This window comes from Choloepus didactylus, chromosome X (assembly GCF_015220235.1).
Source record: "Choloepus didactylus isolate mChoDid1 chromosome X, mChoDid1.pri, whole genome shotgun sequence".
Lineage (NCBI taxonomy): Eukaryota > Metazoa > Chordata > Mammalia > Pilosa > Megalonychidae > Choloepus > Choloepus didactylus.
This window is the reverse complement of record NC_051334.1, coordinates 156,765,084-156,787,453: the sequence shown is the minus strand read 5'-3', so window position 1 is coordinate 156,787,453 and position 22,370 is coordinate 156,765,084.

The window sequence follows — 22,370 nt, the reverse complement described above, 5'->3', positions numbered from 1 at the left end:
TTCCATTTTAAAAATAGCTGGCAGACAATTGAAATTTCAGAACACAATCTCTTAATTCAATTGCTTGGCACATATTATTGTATTAGTTCATTGCACATTCATTTATGATTTCCAATATTTTGGGGGTTCTTCCACTCATTCTCACACCCATGATATTGTAACAATTATATTTTTACACAGAACACAAAAAGAAGATTTCTTTATGTGATGCCATGTATGTTTCTTTACTTTTAGCAATTACTTTGAGTTGTTCAAACAGAAACACACACATCCCATGATTTATCTATTTATTCTGTCAATTACTATATAAATATCAGGATGAAAAGTTGGAAAAGGAAGTTGTGTACATTCATTTTTTAAAACTCTGAAAGTGAAACAGAGGAATCCTTCTCCCATTTTTGAATGTTTTAAACATTTTGAATAAGATATAATATAAAAGTAGCAGTTATAAATGAATTTAAATTTGATGGGAAACACTGCTTATTTCAAGGTGTTAGAACAGTAATTATTTCATTTTAGTATCCCCTATCCTGAATAAAGGCTTCTTTTCAGTGTATAAGAATTGTTCTTCTGCTCTGATCAATTTAATTTTCCTTCAATTGGATTCAATTATGATTTTATCTAATTCATTCCTCTATGTTATAAAAATATGCTCTTAAAATTCTTTAGTTTACTGTACCTCTTATTAATATTTAGAATTCTATAATACTTGAAGTACTTTAAAGAGAAATAATTTTAAAATTTAGAGTTCACAAAATATATTAAAACCCTGATTGACAAGAATGCTTAAGAAATAGATAGTTTAATGTTTAAATGCTCTGCTTAAGTGACAATCAAACACAAAGTCCATTGTCTCATTTTTGTTATTTAAAACTTTTCTACCATGGATGATTGTATGGTGTGTGAATGTATTTCAATAAAAATGAATTTAATTAAAAAAAAAAAAACTTTTCTAAAATGCCTGAGCCTACTTTCTTTTTATGATTTGTAGTAAAATAGCTTAATTGAATGCCTCCTTTGAAAATCCCTACAGTGTTACAGGGTGATATACTAGTATAAGAGTATAGTGCATGTGAATTTAGATGTCAATGGTGTAAGAGACTAAGTTCTCGTGTACCAAGCCAGCAGTATCTCCTTAAAGTTGCCTATGGCTGTATTTTCCTTCAACTAATGTGTTCTTTTTTTTTTGTATTCAAAGATAATTTTTTGGTAATCAAATACGATTATTATTTTTGTGAACTTTAACATATATACATAACAGTGATAACTTTCAAAGTACACTTTCACAAGCTGTTAGAGAGCAAACTTCAAAGAATGTCATGGGTCACAGTTCCACAAATTCAGCCATTTCCATTATTGTAAAATATAACATACATACAGAAAGCTGTCAATGATCAAGTATAGCTCAACAAGCAGTTATATAGTTAATTTCAAAAATTGTTATGGATTACAGTTCCACAGTCTGAGTCCCTTCCCTATTATTCAATACAAGTTATATATAGAAAGGTGAAGACCTTCAAGGCACGATTCAATGAATAGCTATAGAGCAAATCCCAAAGGGTGCTATAGGCTCCAGTTCCACCATGGCATTTACCTCCTTCCAGCAATTCCAACACCCCTGCATCCAAAAACATATATAAATTATATAAAGTTTCAGTATACATAGACCTTTCTTAAATCTTATCTTGTTTATTGCTACCCCTTCCTCTCACTTAATCTTTTTCTCCATCTTTAGGAGTGTCCAGACAGTGAGCACCCTAATTTGTTCATATTGAAAGGGAGTGTCAACAGTATGGGGAAGGGAGTTGCATCTGATTGTTGGTCTTAAAGAGGCTGTTGCCTATGGGTTTTAGGACCTTTCTGGCATAGGAACATTCTAGTTGGATTTAAGTTTCTGAGAGATGAAACTTAGTGAGTGAATCTTGTATAGGATCCCAGGTAGTGACCTAGGTATATGGGGACTAGTTTTGGTAAGGGCATGGCATACTGTGGCCATTTGGATGTCTAGCTGGAGCTTGGATAAGAGAAATCTCCAGAATAGCCTCTTGAATCTATTTGGGATCTCACAGCCACTGTGACCTCACCTTGTTTCCTTTCTTTTTCCCCCTTTTGGTCAAGTATGCATTTTCAATCCCTCACTACCAGGGCCAGACCCATTCCTGGGAGTCATGCCTTATGTCACCAGGGAGATTCATTCCCCTGGGAGTCATGTCCCTCATTGGGGGGAGGCTATTTTGCCAAGTTGGGCTTAGAGAAAGAAAGGCCACTCTGAGCAACAAAAGAGGTTCCCTGGAGGTGCCTCTCAGGCATAATTATAGGAGGGCTCAGCCTCCTATTTACAACCATAAATTTCACAAAAGCAAGCCTCAAGTCAAGGACTTGATTTATTAAGTGGTGGGTTCCTAACTTCACTTAATCTATATTTTATCCCAAGCTAAATTGTCAGTTTCTTACATTATCTTCATTTAGTTGTACAATCATCATCACTCTCAACTTTAGACCATTATCATAACATAATACATCCCAGAGCTCTTATCAGCTGCTAAGTATTCCTAACTAGTATTACTGTAGAGTGGGTAAGATATCCCTATTAAATATAGTCTTTAATATGTAATGCTTAGTTTTTCATACTACTCTGTTTTCAACCCTCTGCACCAGTATCATGATGCTAACACTTATTTAGGTTTGTGGTGCCACTCTGTGTTTTACATGCCTTTAAACAACCATTTACATACATGCTCACTTTCAATGCATCACTGATACTTAAAATCCCATTAATGAACCATAGTCACACCTGACCATTCCCATAACATTAAGATCACCCTCATTATCATATCTTTACATATTAGATTGTCTTCCCCCCTTCACTATCTTCTATCTCTAGGTCCCCTATATTCTACATTATAAGATTCTGATTTTAAATTGTTCAGAGAGTTCATATTATTGGTAACATACAATAGTTCTCTTTTGGTGTCTTGCTTATTTCACTTAGCATTATGTCTTCAAGGTTCACCCATGTTGCCATATGTTTCACAACCTTGTTGCTTCTTACTGCTGCATAGTATTCCATCATGTGTATATACCATTTTGCTTATCCACTCATCTGTTGAAGGACATTTAGATGGTTTCCATCTCTTGGCAATTGTGAACAATGTCAATGTGAACATTGGTGTGCAAATATCTGTTCATATTATTGCTTTCAGATCCTCTGGGTATGTACCGAGAAGTGAAATTGCTGGATTGTAGGTAACTTGATACCTAGTTTTCTGAGTGGCGGTACCATTATACAGCCCAACCAGCAATGAATAAGAGTTCCAATTTCTCCACATCCTCTCCAGCATTTGTAGGTTCCTGTTTGTTTAATGGCAGCCATTTGGTTTGAGATGATATCTCATTGTGGTCTTGATTTGCATCTCCCAAACAGTTAATGAAGATGAACACATTTTCATGTGATTTTTAGCCATTTGTATTTCCTCTTCAGAGAAATGTCTTTTTATATCTTTTGCCCATTTTATAATTGGGCTATCTGTACTATTGTTGTTGAGTTGTAGGATTTCTTATATATGCAAGATATCAGTCTCTTACCTGATCCATGTTTTCCAAATATTTTCTCCCATTGAGCTGGTTGCCTCTTTACCTTTTTGACAAATTCCTTTAAGAAACAGAAGCTTTTAATTTTGATGAGTTCCCATTTATCTATTTTTTCTTTTGTTGATTGTGCTTTGGGTATAAGGTCTAAGAAGCAACCTCCTAATACTAGGTCTTGAAGACGTTTCCCTAAATTATCTTCTAAGTATTTTATGGTACTGCCTCTTATATTTATGTCTTTGATCCAATTTGAGTTAATTTTTGTATAGCATGTGAGGTTGGGGTCACTTTCATTCCTTTGGATATGGATATCCAGTTCTGCCAGCCCCATTTGTTGAAGAGACTGTTCTGTCCCAATTCAGTGGATTTGTGGGCCTTACCAAAAATCAATTGATCATAGTAGGTCTGGGGGTCTATTTCTGAATTATCAATTTGATTCCATAGGTCAATATGTCTATCTTTGTGCCAATACCATGCTGCTTTGACTACTATGGCTTTATAGTAAGCTTCAAAGTCAGGAAATGTGAGTCATCCCACTTTGCTTTCCTTTTTTAGAATAATTTTAGTAATTGAAGGCTTCTTTCCCTAACAAATTTCATAACTAGCTTTCCAGTTCCGCAAAGTAGGTTGTTGGAATTTTGATTGGAATCACATTGAATCTGTAGATCAGTTTGGGTAGGATAGACATTTTAATGATGTTTAGCTTTCCTATGCATGAACACAGAATATCTTTCCATCTTTTTAAGTCCCATTTTTTCCTTTTAGTAAAGTTATGTAATTTTCTGTGTAGGGGTCTTTTACATCCTTTGTTGAGTTTTTTCCTTGGTACTTGATTTTATTAGTTGCTACTGAGAATGGAATCTTTTTCTTGTGTGTCTCTTCAGTTAGGACATTTCTCATGTACAGCAACATTACTGACTTATGTGCATTAATCTTGTATCCTGCCACTTTCCTGAATTTGTTTATTGTCTCAAGTAGCTGTGTCATTGATTTTTCAGGGTTTTCTAAATGTAAGATCATATCATCTGCAAGTAAAGACGGTTTTACTTCTTCCTTTTGAATTTGGATGTCTTTTATTTCTTTATCTTGCTGGATTGCTTTGGCTGGAACTTGTAGCACAATGTTGAATAATAGTGGTGACAGCGGGCATCCTTGTCTCATTCTTGATCTTAGAAGGAAGGCTTTCAGTCTCTCACCATTGAGTATTATGCTGGCTGTGGGTTTTTCATATATGCTGTTTACCATATTGAGGAAGTTTCCTTCAATTCCTATCTTTTCAAGTATTTTTATCAGAAAAGGATGTTGGATTTTGTCAAATGCCTTTTCAGCATCTATTGAGATGATCATTTGATTTTTCCCTTTTGATTTGATAATGTGTTGTAATACATTGATTTATTTTCTTATGCTGAACCATCCTTGCATGCCTGGAATGAACCCCACTTGGTCATGGTGTATGATTTTTTTAATATGTCCCTGGATTCAATTTGCAAGTATTTTGTTGAGAATTTTTGCATCTATATTCATTAGGGAAATTGGCCTGTAGTTTTCCTTTCTTGTAGCATCTTTATCTCTTTTTGGTATTGGAGTGATGACTTCATAAATTGAGTTAGGTAGTGTTCCATTTTCTTCACATTTTTGAAAGAGTTTAAGTAGGATTGGTGTCAGTTGCTTTTGGAAAGTTTGGTAGAATTCCCCCATGAAGCCATTTGGCCCTGGGCTTTTATTTTCAGGAAGAATTTGATGACTGATTGGATGTCTTCATTTGTGATTGGGTTCTTAAGGTCTTTTATTTCTTCTCTCCTCAGTCATGTGTTTCCAGGAAATTATCCAATTCCTTTAAATTATCTAGTTTGTTGGTGTACAGTTGTTCATTGTATCCTCTTACGATTTTTAAATTTCTTTGGGATCCACAGCAATGTCTCCCCTCTAATTTATTATTTTGTTTATTTGAGTCTTTTCTCTTTTTTTCACTTTCTCAGACTAGCTAAGGGTTTGTTAATCTTGTTGATCTTCTCAAAGAACCAATTTTGTTTTATTTATTCTATTGTTTTTTTTTTTTTTTTGGTTCTCTATATCATTTATTTCTGCTTTAATCTTTGTTATTTGTTTTCTTCTCCTTGTTTAGGATTAGTCTGCTAGTTTGCTGATCATTTTCTGGCTTCTTCAGTTGTTCCATTAGTTCTTTGATTTTAGCTCTTTTTTCCTTTTTAGTGTATGCATTTAGAGCTATAAATTTCCCCCTCATTACCTCCTTTGTGGCATCCCATGAGTTTTCATATGCTGTGTTCTCATTTTCATTTGTCTCTAGATACTTAGCAATTTCTCATGTAATTTCTTCTTTGCCCAACTGATTGTTTAATAGTGTATTGTTTAACTTCCAGATACTTGTGAATGTTCTAGATCTTCGATGGTTATTGACTTCTAGTTGCATTCCATGGTAGTAAGAGTATGCACTTTAAATAATTTCAATCTTGTTAAATTTATTGAGGCTTGTTTTATGCCCCAGCATATGATCTATCCTGGAGAAAGTTCCATGAGCACTAAAGAAGACTGTATATCCTGGTAATTTGGGATGTAATGCTCTATGTATGTTTGTGAAGTCTAATTCATTTATCACATTGTTTAGGTTCTCAGTTTCCTTGTTGGTACTCTGCCTGGTTGATTTATCTATAGGAGAGAGTGATGTACTGAAGTTTCCCACAATTATTATGGAAACATCTATTGCTTTCTTCAATTTTGCCAATGTTTGTCTCATGCACTTTGGAGTACCCTGATTTGGTGCATAAACATTTACGATTGTTATTTCTTCTTTGTGAATTGTCCCTTTTTTTAGTATATAGTGTCCTTCTTTGTCTCCTATGATATCCTTGTATTTAAAGTCTATTTTATCTGAAATTACTATTGCTACCCCTGCTTTCTTTTGGCTGTAGCTTCCATGGAATATCTTTTTTCCATTCTTTGACATTCAATTTCTTCATGCTGCTGGGTCTAAGATGAGTCTCTAGTAAACAATATATTGATGGTTCATATTTTTTAATCCATCCTGCCAATCTATATCTTTTAATTGGGGAGTTTGAGCCTTTCACTTTCAATGTTATTACTGTGAAGGCAGTTCTTGAATCATCCATATTATCCTTTGGTTTTTGTTTATCAGATGTATGTTTTCCCCTCTCTCTCTTTATTTCCTTTAAGGTACCCTTTCCAAAAATGTTCAGTTCTGTGCCCTTCCCCAGGCATCTCTCTCCTTTCCTTTTTTCTCAGCCAGTAGAGATCCCTTTAGTATTTCTTGTGGGCAGGCCTCCTGTTAACAAATTCTCTCAGCATTTGTTGGTCTGTGAAAATTTTAAGCTCTCCCTCAATTTTGAAGGACAGCTTTGCTGTATAAATAATTCTAGGCTGACAATTTTTCTCTTTCATAATTTTAAATATGTCATAACACTGCCTTCTTGCCTCAATGGTTCCTGCTGAGTAGTCACTGCTTTGTCTTATGTTGTTTCCTTTGTATGTGGTGAATTGCTTTTCTCTTGCTGCTTTCAGAACTTGCTCCTTCTCTTCAGTATTTTACAGTATGATCAGAATATGTCTCAGAGTGGGTTTATTTGGATTTATTCTATTTGGTGTTCACTGGGCATTTATGAGTTTTGTATTTATGGTGTTTAGAAGATTTGGGAAGTTTTCCCTAACAATTTCTTTGAATACTCTTTCTAGATCTTTACCCTTCTCTTCCCCTTCTTGAACACCAATGTTTCTTATATTTACATGCTTCATGTTGTCCATCATTTCCCTGAGATTCACTTTAATTTTTAATTTTTTTCACCATTCATTCTTTTGTGTTTCCACTTTCCATCACCCATTCCTCAAGTTTGCTAATCCATTCCTTTACCTCTTCAAATCTGGTATTATGTGTCTCAAGAATATTTTTAATTTGATCAACAGTAACTTCTATTTCCATAAGATCCACTTTTTTCCTACTTATTGCAAATTCTTCTTTATGCTCTTCTAGGGTCTTCTTCATGTCCCTTACATCCTGAGCCATTATATTAATGTTTGTGTGTACTTCTTTGATTAATTGCTCCAAGTTCTATGTCTTCTCTGGATTTTTAATTTGGATGTTTGGGTTATCCATATCTTCTGATTTCTTCATAGGCTTTATAATTTTCTGTTGTTTTGGCCTCTTGTCATTTGCTTATCTTGATAATGTTCTTTTTGGATATGCAGATAATATTTGAGCACTTATCTATAATTTGACAGAGCTTCAGCTTAGTGGAGTGCACTGTCCCTGACCTACCAGCAGATGGGGCTCCTGAGCCACCTCTTACAGTCAAGCCCATTCTCCCAAAATTCTTCAATGCACTGAGTGGGAGTCAAAGCCATGTGGAGGTCCAATCAGTGCACCAATTTTCCACATGCACTGGGGACTGGCAGCCCTATGGTGGGGTGCATGCCCTGCACAGTTTGGCATGGAGTCTGCCCCAGGACACAGTGGTTCCAGCCATTCCTGGTGATGTGTGAAGTACTCTGGGTTTGCAGAACTGTATGTCTCCCCTTCCAGCTCAAATGCCCCACAATCCCTCTCTGCCATGCACCCATGAGTCCCTGGGATTGGGGGAGGGCTCCTGGCACTTCTGTGCATCATTCCTGACTCTAAGCTCTGCATACAATGGGCTTCCATGGAGGAAGAGTGGATGCCATCACAAGGCCCCCAAATCCCAAATTCCCTCAAGGAATATTTCAGCCATGGGTCTGTGAAAGGTTGTCTCCCAGTCAGCTGCAAAGATGGCTGTATAGGGCTTGCAATGCTATCCCCTTCTGTAATCATCTGCCTGCTCCAAAGCTAGTCCTGATGTGTTCTTTTCCAGAATGGTTGAAATGTCACAAAAGTGTGCTGAGTATTTGAGAGTTCTAGTGCATTTGATTCAAGTTAATTGAGATTTTGCTGCTAAGCATACCCGAGATGTCTTGAATGTAGCCCCAATCACAGAGTCAAAATCTTAACACATTGATTATTCTTTTTTGTTACATAAGATAATGCACTACCTATGCTGTATCATCCACAATGATAGCCTCCAGCTATTTTTCCCATTCCTGTAAGTGCATTCTATTTCTCTCATGAAAAGTTGATTTATATCCCTTCTGCTAGGAACTGGAATGGCCTTGTAATTTGCTGTGACCAATCTAATATGGAATGATTGATGCTGTGCTATGTCTTGGCCTGAGCCTCATGGGGTAAGGCAGTTTTGCATTTGTCCTCTTGGAAACCAGTTACCATGTAAAGAAGTCTAGACATCCTACTGGAGGAAACGTATCATGTAAAGAGGCTCATCCAATTTCCAGCTATTGCATCCATCCAGCTAAGATAAAATAACTTTGGGTGAAGTCATCTTGGATGTTTTAGCACCAACCTAGCTCCCAGATCATTGCAACTTCAGAAGCAATACCAGCATATGTGCTGTTGAAGAAGTGCACAACAATGCCAAGCCTACTCACAGAATCATTCAAAATAATATTCATTTTATTTTTAAATCATCACATTTTGGATGGTTTTTTATACTTTGATAGATTCCTGATATAGAAATTAGTACCTGAAAGTAGAATGCTGCTCTAGAAAAAAACTTAAATATGTGCACTGGATTTGAGATCAAATGTTCGGTCATGGCTGGAAGTGAGACTGTGAATACTAGAACAGGGACAAAATTGCCATTATTGGGAAGGGGGGAAATAATCCATGCTATGCATTGAAAAAAAGTTCAGTGATGCTGTCAAATGAGGTAATATGGATGACAGAAAATATACCTAGTGCACCTATGAATCTGGCTGAGGAGATTTCTAGGTAGAATATTGGAAGTGTCAATAGGTAAATTAGTAGAGTATGATAAGGTACTGCAAGAGAATGATAAGCTTTATAAGCAAAATTTCAATTTTCAAGCAGAATTAGAAACCAAGACAGTCTCTACAGCTGATAAAATATTTTAAAGTAAAAATGTGTGTGTGAAAATATAAAATTTGTAGTGAAAAGATAAAATTTTTAGTGAATCCAGTAGACATGGGTTAATGAACAAGGGAACATCAGGGATGCAGCTATAAAATCCTTTGCAAAGGCCTCAACAAGCTTAACATTTGTACCTAGATGACAATCTCTGCTTGACAAAAAGACTGTTAAGATCTTTGAAGAAGTTGACCCACAGCAGTCTTAGACTCCCACAGTAGAGAGAGGTAAATCTTAAAAAGAATTATGAATGTGACATTGAATGATTCCCAATAAGATTTACAGAAAACCCTAAAATGTTTTAAGAGAATTGTAAGAGAATTGTACTGACAAAAGCAATCTAGACTGAAAATCCCTGTTTTAAAACTATCAAAAATTTTTGCATACTGCCTTGGCATTAATCTTACTTTGGGCTAAGCCACTTGCTTCAACACTGAACTTTGGATTAGCCAGCCCTGGGGGATAAACTCCTCCAGGGCCTAAACCCTCATCTATAGCCACCACATGTTCCCCAATACCCATGGATGTTCCTCAGTGATATGCTAACTATCTCTACAGCTTTTGGACCCCCAATCTCTTCAACTATTCCCATGCATTTGTTTTAAATGAAACAATCCTTAGATCCCATGAGAAATTTACTAACTTCCATTGCTGAACCATAATAAAGACACAAGTGCATGGGTCCCTCTCACTCTGCTTATGTACTCCACATTGCTGGTTGAGCCACCTCAGCTGATCATGTTTCCCATTGGCCTCTTATGACACCTCTCTTTCTCTGGGACCTGTGAGTAATAAACATCTTATCTCATGCATTATGACTTTGGTTTCCCATTGTGTTGCACCTGGCATGCACCCAGACACAAATTTAAAATCCAACTTAACTAATTAGAAACACCCTGGCTTCCTATATGCTATTGACAGGCAGAATGCTGAGAAAATTATTAAATTGCAAACCTAAGTCATATCATAGGAAAAATAATGAAGATGTAGAGGGTGGAGCAAAGAGCCACCGATAACAATGGATTAGGAAACTACAAAAAAAAGCATAATTTAGGCCCAAGGAACAAGTTCTACCCCCAAGTAGGGAGAATTCATTGCATACCCTTGCCACAATTTCAGAATTTTCTAATGAACCAATGAACAGTGTGAATTTCTTTCCTCACTTTTTGAAGGAGAGTTACTAGTATGGTTATTTTAGCTTTTTATTACCATAATATGTTGGGTGTCAGGGGCAGATAACTTGTCATTTTAGTTCACAGTTCTCCAGAACAACAGTATCCATGCTTGAGGAGTGTTGCCCACATACGAGTCTAATGTCATGATGAGATCCTTGATTTTGAGCTGATCCCATATCTAGGGACCTACCACTCAATCCAGCCACTGTAGATGATGTGCCAAATATGTGAGTGAAACTATCTTGGACATTACAAACCCCCTGAGATCCCAGAAACTGCAACCACCTGACTGAATCTCCAGCAGAGACTATGTGGCACAGAAAAAATGAATAGTTGATCCTGGGTAATCCACAAAATTGTGAGAAATAAAAAATTGATTTTGTTTTAAGCCACTAAGTTTTGGAGTACTGTGATGAAGCAATAGATAACTGAGATACTCCCTGTTCAGTAACAATAGTTTAGTCAAATGTTTTGATAAATATTTGTGTGTTCTCTTGATGTAATACTTAATCCATATTTAATTTGGATTTACTTCACTATTGTTATACAAATAATCATATAACATTTTAAAAATGTGAAGAGTTTAAAAATGACTAACAAATGACTCAGATTGAGTTGTTTTTTTTTTAATTTTCTTTGGGATTGTTCAGATACCATACCATTATCCAAAGATCCAAAGTGTACAGTCTGTTGCCACTGGTACCCTCATACAGCTGTGCATCCATCACCACAATTAATTTTTGTTCAACTTTTAGAAACTTTTCATTACTCCAGATAAGAAATAAAGTGAAAGATGAAAAAGAAAAAAAAAAAGAAAAGGAAACTCAAATCCTCCCATATCCCTAACCAAACCCCCTCAATTGTTGACTCATAGTGTTGGTATAGTACATTTGTTTCTGTTTATGAAAGAATGTTGAAATACTACTAACTGTAGTATAAAGTTTGCAATAGGTTTATGTTTCTTCCCTATATGCCCCTCTATTATTAACTTCTAATTGTATCGTCATACATTTGTTCTGGTTCATGGAAGAGTTTTCTAATATTTGTGCAGTTAATCATGGACATTGCCACCATAGGATTCAGTTTTATACATTCCCATCTTTTGACCTCCAACTTTCCTTCTGGTGACATATATGGCTCAGAGCTTCCCCTTTCCACCTCATTCACACACCATTCGGCACTGTTAGTTATTCTCACATCTTGCTACTGACACCTCTGTTCATTTCCAAACATTTAAGTTCATCCTAGTTGAACATCCTGCTCATACTAAGCAACTGCTCCCCATTCTTAAGCCTCGTCCTGTATCTTGGTACCTTATATTTCATGTCTATGAGTTTACATATTATAATTAGTTCTTATCAGTGAGACCCTGCAATATTTGTCCTTATATGTCTGGCTTATTTCACTCAGTACATTGCCCTTGAGGTTTTGTCATCAACCCATTTTTATTTTAACATGATTTTGTTCACACACCATACATTCCATCCTAAGTAAACAATCAATGGTTCTCTGTATGGTCACATATTATGTGTTCACCACTTCACCACTATCTATACAAGGGCATCTACATTTCTTCCACAAGGCAGGAGGGAGAGTCAAAGAAGGTAGAGAGACAAAAGAAAGAGGAAAAAAAAATGACAGCTAGGAAGCAGCAAAAGGAAAAGTAACCTTAAATCAAAGTAAAGAGTCAGACAACACCACCAATGTCAAGTGTCTAACATGCCTCCCCTATCCCCCCTCTTATCTGCATTTACCTTGGTATATTGCCTTTGTTACATTAAAGGAAGCATAATAAAATGATTCTGTTAGTTACAGTCTCTAGTTTACATTGATTTCATCCCTCCCCCAATGCCTCTCCATTTTTAACACCTTGCAAGGTTGACATTTCCTTGTTTTCCCTCGTAAAAGAACGTATTTGTACATTTTATCACAGTTGTTGAACACTCTAGATTTCGCCAAGTCACACAGTCCCATTCTTTATCTTTCCTCCTTTCTTCTGGTGTCTCACATGCTCCCAACCTTCCTCTCTCAACCATATTCATAGGTATCTTTGTTCAGTGTACTTACATTGCTGTGCTACCATCTCCCAAAATTGTGTTCCAAACCATGCACTCCTGTCTTCTATCACTCTGTAGTGTTCCCTTTAGTATTTCCTGTAGGGTGGGTATCTTGTTCACAAAGTCTCTCATTGTCTGTTTGTTGGAAAATGTTTTGAGGTCTCCCTCATATTTGAAAGACAGCTTTGCTGGTTATAGGATTCTTGGTTGATGGTTTTTCTCTTTCAGTATCTTAAATATATCACAGCACTTCCTTCTTGCCTCCATGGTTTCCTTTGAGAGATCTGCACATAGTCTTATTAAGCTTCCTTTGTATGTGATGGATTGCTTTTCTCTTGCTGCTTTCAGGATTCTCTCTTTGTCTTTGACCCTTGATAATCTGATTACTAAGTGTCTTGGCATAAGCCTATTCAGATCTATTCTGTTTGGAGTATGCTGCACTTCTTGGATCTGTAATTTTATATCTTTCATAAGAGATGGGAAATTTTCATTGATTATTTCCTCTATTATTGCCTCTGCCCCTTTTCCCTTCTCTTCTCCTCCTGGACACCAATGATATGTACATTCTTGTACTTTGTTTCATCCTTAAGTTCCCAGAGATGTTGCTCATATTTTTTTCATTCTTTTCTCCATCTGCTCCTTTGCATGTAGGCTTTCAGGTGTTTTCTTCTCCAGTTCTTGAGTGTTTTCTTCTGCCTCTTGAGATCTGTTGTTGTATGTTTCCATTGTGTCTTTTGTCTCTTGTGTTTGCCTTTCATTTCCATAGATTCTACTAGTTGTTTTTTTGAACTTTCAGTTTCTGCCTTATGTATGCCCAATGTTTTCTTTACAGCCTCTATCTCTTTTGTGAAATCTTCTCTAAACTTTTTGAATTGATTTAGCATTAGTTGTTTAAATTCCTGTATCTCAGTTGAAGTGTATGTTTGTTCCTTTGACTGGGCCATTGGTTCATTTTTCTTAGTGTAGTTTGTAGTTTTCTGTTGTCTAGGCCTCTGACCTTGTAGTCCACCCCAGTCAGGTTTTCCCAGATGAGAAAAGGCTCAGGTCACAGAAGGAGGAAATATTCAGTATCTGGTTTCTTAGAGGATTGATACACCTGTGCTTTCTGCCCAGCAGATGCACCTGTCAGCCTGTCACCGGCTGGTGTAAGAGGGTTTGGCCTGTGGTTCTCCTCCCCCAGGCTTTGTGGTCTGGTTCCAGAAAGGCAGACAGTATAGCTGGGCCCCTCCTTTTCCTCTTGGGAAGCTATGCCCCCTACAGAGAGGTTATCTGCATTTTAATAAGTTCTTTGTTTCTCTGACTCTGCTGATCAAAGTGTTTTGATTTTAAAATGGCTGAGGCTGTCTTTACTGCAAAGTGCTGTGGGCTGAAAATGGCTGAGCTTGTCTCCACAGAGAGAGAGAGAAAGGGACAGAAGTTCTCCCAGTTTCACCCATTAGCCAGAGGTAGCACCTAATCTTCTGGGCTTCCCATCCTGAGACAGATATGTCCCCTGACTCTTCCAAGGTCAGCTGTCACCAAAAGCCTCTGTCTGCTTGTTGAGGATTCACTGTATTGAGCAGTTAACATTAAAACCCCAGTTGGAGCTCGGCTGAGAGAGTGCTGCTGTATAGCACCACAAGGCTTCCATGAGGGAGGGGCTCTTGGCTCTCAGCTCTCAGTGTGGGTCCACAGTTTTACTTACAGATTTTATGCTGCAATCTTGGGCATTCCCCCCAATTCAGGTTGGTTGATGATGAGTGGACAGTCATGTTTGTCCCCCCGCAGTTATTCCAGGTTATTTACTAGTTTTTTTGTCATTTATGGATTGTTCCAGGGGGGGACTAACAGTCTTCCACTCCTCTCTATGCCACCATCTTATCTCCTCAGATTGAGTTTTACACAGCAATTCATCATTGTAAAACAAAAATATTTGTTTCAAATATAATTTCTATCAGTTTCAACTAGTAGAATAGTATGCACAAAGAATATAATGTGTAAAATAAAAGTAGACCATTAAATCTTGCAACCACAGAAGAACAAATTTTACAAATTTCTGTCCATTTTTAATAATACATTCTAAGCTTAATCTAAACTACATTTCATTTCTTCTAACAAAACTGAGTTCTATGTGCAGGATTGGAATTGTATTAGACAATGTAGTTGATAGCAAATAGAGAATTAATTCATGAAGACCAGTTAGAGCTTCCCTTCCACAAAAAACAAATATTATGTGGATAGGTTCAGAAAATAGTTTTCACTTTTAAATGTTTTCTTTTTCCTTGGAAGATGTTGATGATTATGATGACAATTTGAGAAACAATGACTGAAAAGTGAAAAAAAATCAGGTATAATTTGATGTGATTAGTTTTGGCTGATTAGGTGAAGTAAAATTACAGGAAGATCTTGGTAAGTTAAATGCACTTGGAGTGAAATTGGTATGGGTGTGAAGTAAGTAGTTTCATGTTGAAATAGACACAGAATAATTCAGAAAATTATCATCACCTTATTAATAATTTTTCCAAAGGCGTAAACTATATGTGACATGGACACCTACTGTGATGGTTAGGTTCATGTGTCAACTTGGCCAGGTGATGGTAACCAGTTTTCTGGTCAAGCAAGCACTGGCCTAACTGTTGCTGTAAGGACATTTGTAACTGGGTAATAAACCAACAGGCTGGTTTATTAAATCATCAGTCAATTGGCTGCAGATGTGACTGATGACGTCAACAAATAGCATGTCTTCCAGAACTAGAGAATGCAGTCAGCTGGATTTAATCCAATCAGTTGAAGACTTTGAAGCGAGACAGTTAAAGGAACTTAACTTCTTCTTCAGCTGACCAGTGAAGTGTTTCCTGAGGAGTTCATTGAAGTTGCCAATTCATTTCCCAAGGAGTTCATCGAACATCTTCATTGGAGTTCCCAGTTTGCTGCCTGCCTGACGGAATTTGGATTTGTGCATACCCGCAGTTGCATGAGACACTTTTATACATTTTATATTTATAGATATCTCTCATTGATTCTGTTTCCCTAGAGAACCCTAACTAATACACCTACTTTCTAAGCTTATGGCTTGAACAAAATAAGGTATGTTAAAATAAAATTTAAAAAAAAAGCATTATACACCTGTGAAGTTTTCTTGTTTTATTGTCTCTATCAAATGGGGATCAATTCATTCATTTTAAACAGGTATTTATTGCCAATCTACACACAGGGTTAGACACTGGAAATTAAAATATAAGAGGACACCATCCCTGCCATCAGTAATTCTCAGTTCTGTGGTAGAGTCTGATGAGAATCTTTATTGTGCTGTCAGTGTAATCAGGGTTATAATAGAAGTGGCAATGAAGTTCCATTTTGAACAATAATTCTTCCTGGGAGAGTCAGGAAAGGGTGCTCATATTACTGGATGATGAAGGATTAGTCATTCACAAAGCAAAGATAGGGGTGAGGAAAACAGGACAGTGAAATATGTGAAAAAAATAGTGAGGAATGCCATGTTAATATTGCCCATAGCAGGCTCATTGCTCAATGCTCACAGAAGCCAATGTTGTGACACCAGGATATTGAGAAAAGAGAGTTTATTTCAAGGCCAGTCCAGCAGGAGACATGAGCTTAAGGGGAGCTCAGATCTGTCTCCCTGATCAGATGGGTTCTGGGGGTTTTATACCATTGGGAAAGGTGGGCTTAAGGGAGTGGCTAAGCCTAGGATGAGATGATGTGGATTAAGGGGAAGGCTGAAGTAGAGCATGCAGTTTCAAGTCACACTACATAATGCATCACATTATCAAAAATGATGACTTAGCATGATCAGTGGGAGTGATTTTTATTATTATAATTAGGCAAAGGTGACCTTAGGTCAGGGCTTCTCCTGACTGCACATGTCCTAGTGGCAGAGCTGGATAAAGCCAGCTTTAGCAGGTGCTGAAAAGGGAGAGGAACACGTAACTTTTCTTGCAGTGAAGCACATTTCTTCTAAATAAACACGAGGAGGTGGGAACAGAAACAGGAAATGGAAACTTCTGCAAACCAGTAAGAGAGGAGCTACTTTAGAACAAAATCATATTAGTAGGTGACAGTTTCATTCATTCCTCCCTTTGTGATTACTTCCTCAATCTTGAGGGATAAGGGATAATAACTACTCTAGCTACTTACTGCTGATTTGGGGGCATAGGTTAGGATTCAAGGAATGGAATGAAACATCTTAACATGTGGTTAGAGATATTGCCAAGTCCTGGGCTGATGAGGTAGCTGTGAGTTGTCTATTTCCCCAGCTTCAGCTGATTGTTCAGGCATAGGCTGGCATCCCTGTCTTTTGAGGATGGTGAATGATTACAAGGGTCCAGTGGATGACAGTCTCTAGGATACAAATTTAACAAGCTTAAAACAAAAGGTCCCAACATTAGAAAAACTACTATTATTATTATTAAGAGCCAAGAAAATTTGGATAAGTAGTTTTTAACTGACTTGCACAAAGTTTGTGTAGATGGGTTATTAATATACTGTATCCAGGTGGCTCAATTGTACAGCTTTTGTATATATAACTTGATCTGACTGGAAGTATTCACTCAAGCACAGCAGGAGATGTTTGCTATAGTGTATACTCCTTGTTCTGCTAAAAGACAGCCTGAGGCTGTAGATTTTTGATGACACTATTTGCCAGAGTCAATAGAGAGTAAAATGGCCTCAAATGCAGTAACAGTGGAGTTAGCAAATTCCTCAACCATTGCAGTCAAATTACATAAAGTTGCTTCATGATAAGCAAACCCACATCAAGGGACTAATAACCTGATTGGTTACCTTAATCCACTTATGAGTATATAATTAGTTCCCCTTCATGCCAGATATAGTTATTAGGTTGGTATATTGATATATCTGGCTTTAAACACCCTAGAGTTCACTGGCATTTTATTCAGGCATTACTTACACATTGGAACATTCTGACATAGGAGTCAAAGATACCTTTTTCAAAACCTTTAAAAGGCAAATGACTCACAGGGCTTCCACAGACAAATATATATCCATTTGGGGCACAGATAATTTTCCAAGAAGTTTTCTGTAAGGCTTGAATTTTCTGAAACATTTTAAGACTCTCTATTTTATACTTTATAAAGTTTCCAAAAGATGGGTAACTTGCCAGAGAGTTTTCCACAAGTTTTCTTCCAATTGTCCCATTTTCTTGTTTTTTTTGTGTGTGTGTGCTAATCCTAATTTGATCATTTTGATGGTATAATAGGTATAAATTTCCCCTTGTATAGTTACAGTTCCCTTCATTAATTCCTAGCAGATTGCTCTATTATTCAGAACTCCATTCACTATATGATTGCATGTTTTTAATTATAGTTGTTTGCATAGACCCAGAATATGCTAGCTCCGTGTTCATATAGAACATAAAGTGGCTGGGAGGAACTTAGGAGTAGGATTCCATATCCCTTACACTTTTCCAGGAAATGGTAATGATGGGGGTAAGATCAAAGCAGGGGAAGGAGCTAAAGGTGAACAGTTTCCTCTTGCTATCAGGTCTTCCCTCTTTTTATGTCCAGGGCAATGGATAATAGTGACCATCTGTGATAGCATAGTGGTATCTAGTAGTGCTATGATCATGTCAGCATGTTTTATTTCCTTTCTCCCTGAAGTTAGTATCCTCCTCTCCTTCCAGATAGCTCAATGTTTATGGACTACTGAAAAAGATATATTTGAAATCTGTGTATATTTATTCACCCTCTTCTTGTTTCCTAAATGTAAGGCCCTGGTGAGGGCTCTGAGTTCTGCTCATTGTGTGGACATACCTTGAGGAAGGGCTTCAGCCTCAAGTATTTCTTGGAGGGTTACTGCAACATGCCAATCTCCTTGGTATTCTTGTTCCATGAAACTGCTTCTGTCAGTGAACATCTCCAGTCTACATCCTCTAGCAGTTGATCTATGAAATCAGTTCAGCTGGAATAGACTTCACCAATTATTTGTATGTGGTCATGAACAGGCTGCCCTTGAGTAGTGGAGAGTAATGTAGCAGGATTCAGAAAAGAGATTGCTTTTAGTTTTACATTTGGATTATCTAGTAAAATAGCTTAGTACTTGCCTCATCTCCAAGAAGTAAGCCAATAGCCCCCTTTCTTTTCCAAGAAGGTCAATACATGGTGAGGAATGTTTCTAAACACAGGCTGTCCTAAGGTGATTTTCTCTGCTTTCTGCATTAAGTCACAAGTGGCTGTCACTGCCTGGAGGCAAACTGGCTAATACTTTGTTACTCCATCTAGTTGTTTTGAGAAATAGGCTACTGGCTTTGGGTGTTACTAAGGTTCTGTGTTAGCATCTCTAAACTAACTCTTTGGTGCTCATGCACAAACAGATCAAAAAGCTTTTTCATTTCTGGGAAGCCTAGAACTGAAACTGTTAAAAGTGTTTCTTTTACTTTACAGAATACTTGGCATTCTGCCATCCAATTCAATGTTTCTTTATCTCCACCCTTCAAAGCCTCATATAAAGGTTTAGCCAAAAGTCCTAAACCTGGTATCCAAATGTGGCAGAATCATGCCATTCCTAGAAATCCTCACAGCTGTCCCCAAGTGGTTGGTTCAGTTTCTGTGGCTGAGGCTTCTCTCCTATCAGGCAGCAAGTTTCTCTGTCCCTTTGGTAACTCAAACCCCAAATTTTTCACAGTGAGCTGTGAAATCTGAAACTTCTTCACAGAGACCTTATATTCCTGATCTGCTAGAAACTTCAGAGTTAAAATAGTATTGTGATTGGATGCTTCTTCCAATCTGCTGGCAATTAAGATGGCATCTACATATTGTAAAAGTACTCTAGCTTAGAATTTTGATTCTTTTAAATCTCTTGCTAAAGTTTCTCCAAATAAAGAAGTAGGAACATTTTTTAAATCATGGGGAAGTATGATCCAATAATATTGCTGCTTTACGTTAGTCCAGACACCCTCCCATTCAAAAGCAAATAGTTTCTGGGATTTAGGTCTCAATGGTACACAATAGAAAGCATTTTTTAGATCTAGTACAGTGAACAAGCAGAGGTGTCCAGAAAAGGTGGTTAGCAATGTGTACACGGTTTGGCTCTACTGGATGGAGGTCCTCTACTATTTGATTGATTGCTCTCAGATCCTGCTCAAACAAATACTATTTTTTAGTGCCTGGTTTAAGGACAGGTAGGTGTTGGGATGTTTTGTCAAGACTGGCAAGGTCATATTAACTGATATCTGAGAAAAGAGTCTATTAATGGGGTTATGCTTCTTGGACCTCTTCCTTTAAGGCATATTGTTTAAGGATAGGAATTTCAACATTAGGCTGGACTTTTTCTTGAATTGGTTCAGCAGTTCTGACTCTTCCCAGCACCCCATCAGTCCACACCTCTGACCTTAACTTCAAAAGCATGTCTTCAGGAATCTTTGATTAGACTCCTTCTTCTAAGTGTTGTAGAAAAGAATGAAGGGTGCAAGCCTAGTTGAGGGAAACAAATGACCAATTATTCTGCTGATAAAGTTACTTGAATACTTAATTTGGTTAGAAAATCTCATATAAGAAGTGGCATAAGACATTCAGGCATATAGATAAAACAGTGATTCAAATTAGTATTTCCTTCTTGGCATTCAAGCAATTGCAGAAAAGACTTACTGTTTGAGGCTCCAGACACCCCAATAACTGCTACAGTTCTTGGTGAAAGACTTCCCTGTTTAGGTCCAGTGTTGGTTAAAAAGTTTATAAGTTTCTTTCCCACTAATACAGATACCTGGGACTCCTGGTAGGAAATGGTGATATGGCTGCTAACATTGGAGGGTGCCCCTTGGGGCCCTGTCATTCTTGGTCCCTCTCATCCCCAGCCAGCTGAGGCATTTAGTAGGTAGATTTGTGAGGTGTCAAGGCTCTCCTCTCTGTGGGTGATTCAGGCATTCTCACTTCCAATGGTCTTCTTCCCTGCAATAGGCACATGGTTGTGGCCCCAGAAGATGGGTATATTTCGAGTTAGTCAGAAGAGGCCATGGAGGTCTCACCCTTTTTTGTTATTCTTTGGCTAGTCCAATATGCCTTGATTTGGCTAAACTTTGGCTGATGGTTGCCCCCACTTAGGCAGCTTGGGATTTCATCTGCTTTTCCAGAAGTTGGTTTCAGTTGTTAAAGAATTTAAAAGCAATCTGAACTAATTGAGACAATGGCATTCCTAATCCTCTTTCTAATGTCTGCAATTTCTTTCTTATGTCTTGAGCACTTTGGCTAATGTGAGACATATTAATCAATCTCATGTTGTCTGGATGCTCAGGATCAAGATTGGTATTTATACACCTCAAAGATACATGAAAGGTCAAAAGATTTTATTTTGGCCCCTGTTGGGCTTCCTGTAATTTCTTCAGACCTTTGGGTTTTGGAACACTTTTCTACATTCCTGTTATGATCATGCTTTCTAGTGATGTAATTTAACTCATTCCCTCTGTTCATTTGGATTCCAATGCAGCTCTGTTATAGGAATGGCCAGAGCTCTGGGGAAATACACTGATGTATTAGTTTGGTGATCATGTAACCTGTTAGCTTCCTGCCAGGCTTTTTGAGAACCATTTTACATTCCTCACGGGTAAGAAGAGTGTTTAATAAGGCTCAATATCTACCAATTTAGGATTGTGATAAGCAAAGCCATAAGTAAAGAGATTCTCCGTTTTCTTAGGGTTGTCCTGATATGAGGCATGTTGTTTTTCCAATTATACACATCAGAGGTGGAGAAAGGAGAATGCACATAAGTAAATCTTCTGGGGTTTCCTTGGCTAGAAAGTTTTCTGAGTGAAAATTGTAGTTACCCAACCAAATTGAGTGCCCTGATGGGTTTAAGGTGGGGAGCCAATCCCTTCCTGACTGGGAAATGAAGGAGGACTTGATGATGACTCACTCAGAGGGGAAGAGGCATGTCTTCCTCCTGTTCCCCAGTGTAAGGAGGCAGGGGAGCCAAGGGAAGGTCTAAGTATAATAGGTCCAGGCCCTCATCAGGACCAGAATCTAGCAGGACTTGCTTTGCTCAGTACTAGCATTTCTCTGATTTCCCAATTTCACTTTTCCCTGAGCCAAGACTCAGTAAATTTTTCTCTCTTTGAGTTGTGATATTACATCCTTTTTGCAAATGTGTATTGTAGCATAGGGTCATTAAGGACTGAAATTTAGAATTTCATAACATTTCTCTTCCCTCTTATGAAATAACTCCAGTTGCAATATAGTCTTATAATTAAAGGTCCCATTTTCCCACAGGTTTTCTCTAGACTCTAACTTATATTGAGGCCATCTCATGTTACAGAAAAATACATTATTATTATTTTTCAATGGTTCACAACTAAACATAAGTCAATTATCTAAAACATTTTAAGGGGCTGCAGTCATTTATGTTGTTAACAGTTCCCATGGCTGTAACTTTCAGAGTGCTAACACAAAGTGTATACAGAACTAAACACAGACTTAGACTTGGTAGATAGAATGGACTTGCAAAAAATAAAACCACATTTAGAACTTTGAGCACTTCAGTGACTAACTTATAAGCCCAGTAACCAGAAACTGCACCTAGTAACCAAGCTGGACTAAGGTGGAATTTGACTCTCAATCT